Source organism: Oryctolagus cuniculus, chromosome 1, assembly GCF_964237555.1.
Source record: "Oryctolagus cuniculus chromosome 1, mOryCun1.1, whole genome shotgun sequence".
Lineage (NCBI taxonomy): Eukaryota > Metazoa > Chordata > Mammalia > Lagomorpha > Leporidae > Oryctolagus > Oryctolagus cuniculus.
The window spans coordinates 218,155,748-218,159,411 of NC_091432.1; the positions used below are offsets into that span (position 1 = coordinate 218,155,748).

At 47.8% G+C, this 3,664-nt stretch overlaps 1 long non-coding RNA gene across 2 annotated transcripts in view; it reads left to right on the forward strand.

The window, feature by feature from the left end:
- The window catches only part of LOC127493231 (uncharacterized), a 125,102-nt gene that overhangs the window by 18,190 nt on the left and 103,248 nt on the right, over positions 1-3,664 (forward strand). The window lies entirely within an intron of this gene.

The following is a 3,664-nucleotide window of genomic DNA, read 5'->3' on the forward strand; positions in this document are numbered from 1 at the left end:
CCCTTCTGGTGTTGCAACCTAGAGTCATGTCATGGAAGACAAGTAGTGGTTTCACATAAGAGCTCCAATTTGAAAAGCACAATGACAAGCACTCTGCAGTGCAGGAATTGATTTCTAGGTGAGCTATTTCCTATGTGTCAACTCTATTTATTGGATTCCAGGGCCTTAGGCAGCAAGTCCTGGTTAAGACCACACTCAAGATAGGAACTTTGTTTATATTTTTTTTTTTTTCCAGAATAGGCTAGAATTTTAAAGATGGCAGACCCATGTGTTGTATGTCTGCTTGTCTTGTTTTCAAGGCTGAGGTTAGATTGTATATTAGTGTATATTAGTCCATTTTTTCATTAATGAAATACTGGAGACAGGCTAACTTTTTTAAATCAAAGAAGTTTATTGTGGCTCACAATTCTGGATGTCCAAGATCACTGGGTCCCATCTGGTAATGGCCTTCTTGCTGGCGAAGCCCCAAGGGAGTGTAGGTTATCACATGGCAAAAGAGGAAGTATACATAGGTATATGTGTGCCGTCTCTCTTATGAAGCCACCAGGGTTCAATCTTGGGTACCTCACCCTGATGAATTTAATCCCAATCGCCTCCCCCATCCCAACTCTAAAGGTGTAGTGGGATTAAGTCTCTGAACCTTTAATATCTCAGCTGGGAGTTAAATTTCAACACAGGAAACCTTGCAGGACACTCATACCATTTCGAAGCCACAGCAATTGGACTGCTTCCTTCTGTCATTCATCATAGAGTAAGGAGAGTGGCAACCGGATCCAGACAAAGGAAATCCAGTGACCATCTGCCTACCGTACTCATGTCAGACACTGGTTGAGCAAGGCTCTTCCTTCCACCTGAGCCCTTGGGTACCACAGGGTTGTCTCAGCAGAGCTCTGTGTAGCCTTTGCCAGTACATCTGCATGGGAGGAAAACATTTCCTAAATGGAAACGTCCATGTGTTACCAATAGTTTTTGCCCTTGGAGATGGAAACAGGGAGAGGCAAGGAGACAGATTATAAAGAGCTATTACCTTGGAGGGATGTGGGTTCTTATCCCAGGCCTGCTGGTCACCTCCTGTGTAACCTATGGGAAGTTGTCCTTCCTCTGACCTATTTCCATTTGCTTCCCCTGATGGAAGGCTTGGGCTTGGTCCTTGCTCAGGTAGGTGTACCCACCAACCAACCTGGACTTTCAGGGTGTCATTTTTCTCATCTGGTAAAATAGGGTCAAGTAGTGTTCAATGACTGGGACTGAAAATGGTTGGTAAACTGCGAAGTATCAGAAAAGCTTATAGTGGCTGGCACCATGGCGTAGTTGTTAAAGCTGCTACCTGCAGTGCTGGCATGCCATATGGGTGCCGGTTCAAGTCCTGGCTGCTTCACTTCCGATCCAGCTCTCTGCTATGGCCTGGGAAAGCAGTAGGAGATGGCCCAAGTGCTTAGGCCCCTGCAACCATGTGAGAAGACCCAAAGGAAGCTCCTGGTTCCTGGCTTTAGATCAGCGCAGCTCCATTGTGGCCATCTGGGGAGTAAACCAGAGGATGGAAGACTTTCTCTCTGCCTCTCTGTAACTCTGCCTTTCAAATAAATAAATAAATCTTTAAAAAAGAAGAAGAAGAAGAAGAAAGGCGCATAGAGCCTTCCTCTGGGCTTCTGTTTTCTTAAGCTTGCAAAGAGCCAGGCTGCTTCTCTCAGGAAGGGTCTGGTGATCTGAAAGAAGGCAGCCGGCTGCATCCCAGGAGCCTGGGGCAGGGGTCCCTCCCTGCTACGCTGTGGGTGCTTTTGCACAGTTTCCTCCCAGAGAAAGGGAGCAACCCCGTTATCTCACGGTAGTATGAGTGTGCATGTTGGAAAAAACCACCCCCCAACTTTTACTACCGCATGGCCTCTTCTCAGTCTCTCTGTAGAGAGAGATCAGGGATGCCCCAAAATTGAGAAAGTGGCAGAGGCCCGAGCCCCGGTTGCTCACCACTGGTTATGTGATGTGTGCTCAGTCATTTCAGGACTCTGAAGATGCACAGGGCCCTGCCCTGCGGGTTCTTTGAAGGTCACGCAGGCTGCACGGTGCTGGGAAACAGTTCAAGTGTCTCAGCTTGTGGGTACCCCGTGCCCAGGGTGCCGTTTACCAGGCTCTTCCCACCCCTCCCTGGCTGCCCTCCCCTCAGCCTCCCTCCAGCCCCTGTTCCTGAGCCCCTCCTGGCAGGCACAATTTTATTCTTAAATATTTTGTACTCCCCTCTTTTTTCTATGTCTCCTTTAATGGGATGGGCTTGGCGTGGGAGGTGTGGCAGCCGGAGACCTTGGAATTCAAGGAGCCCAGGGCCTAAAATTGTTGGAGTTTTTTCCAAACAAAGTGAATTTGAGTGAGAAAAGAAAATGTGACTCATTTCTTAAAAATATTATTTGAGAGGTAGAGTTACAGAGAGAGAGAGAGAGAGAGAGAGAGGTTTTCCATCTGCTGGTTCACTCCCCAAATGGTTGCAACAGCCAGAGCTGGGCCGATCCAAAGCCAGGAGCCAGGAGCTTCTTCCGGATCTCTCACATGGGTTCAGGGGCCCAAGGACTTGGGCCATCTTCTACTGCTTTCCCAGGCCATAGCAGAGAGCTGGATCAGAAGTGGGGCAGCTGGGACTTGAACCAGTGCCCATATGGGATGCTGGTGCTGCAGGGGGAGGCTTAGCCTTCTAAGCCACAGTGCTGGCCCCCAGATGTGACTCACTGTAGGCAAGCAGCTGTGGCCTTTGTGTGGTTGCAGTACCTGGGAGAATAGAAGCAGAATGACCCTTGTTAGTCTCCTGGGACACTTTGTGGGGAGGATGAAGGCAGAGGCGCCTGCTGTGCGGTCAAGGTCTTGCCATTTAAACCTCACAAGGCAGGCAGGGAGGGGGGCATTATGACCCCCTCTGTTTTGCAGAGGTTGGCTCAAGGAGGGTAAAGAGTACATTTAACCAGGGAGTGTTCCACTGGGCACCCTTTCTAGACCAGAAGGGATGAATGATCTCTTGGCACCCTGCCTGAAAACGATGATGTCATTCCCGCTGGGCTCTGTGTCTTTTGGAAGGTCCTTCCTTGCTGAGATTCCGTTTCTATTGCTGTAAAATACAGTCCTTTGTATGAGGTCTGTAAGTGGGTTTCAGCTCAAGAATTCGAGATTCCATGCTCTTTGCTTGGTGATTCTCAGTTCTCCCTTGCTCCAGAACAGAAGGATGCTGCTCTTTGCATGATCCCAGGCTCAGCTGTGGAGCAGCTGGGGTGAGTGACTTTGAAACAGACAGAAAAGCTGACAGGTGTCTTCACTGGAAAGCTAGGTGTTTTCAAGGGGTCTCTGTGCCTCTCTCTGCCTTTGAGCTCTGTCAAAGCTCTGTCGAGTTGTAGATAACTGAGAGCTGTGCAAATTGGTCTTGCTCATAGATAAACAAATGAATTTTTCTGATGGGAATACCACTAGCTAACCACAACTCCTGTGGAATATCTGAGATTTGCATCTGTCTGTCAGTTCATTTCAGCATTTCTTGTTTGGATATGTGTGGCTATTGGAATTACCCCTTGAAAGTTGTGACGTTTTACTGGTTCCTGCATATATGTACTAAATAAAATCTTTGATACATGTTTATTTTATATTTCAAGGAGGATTATGATTATACCTTCTTTTTGAAACTATCTTTTAG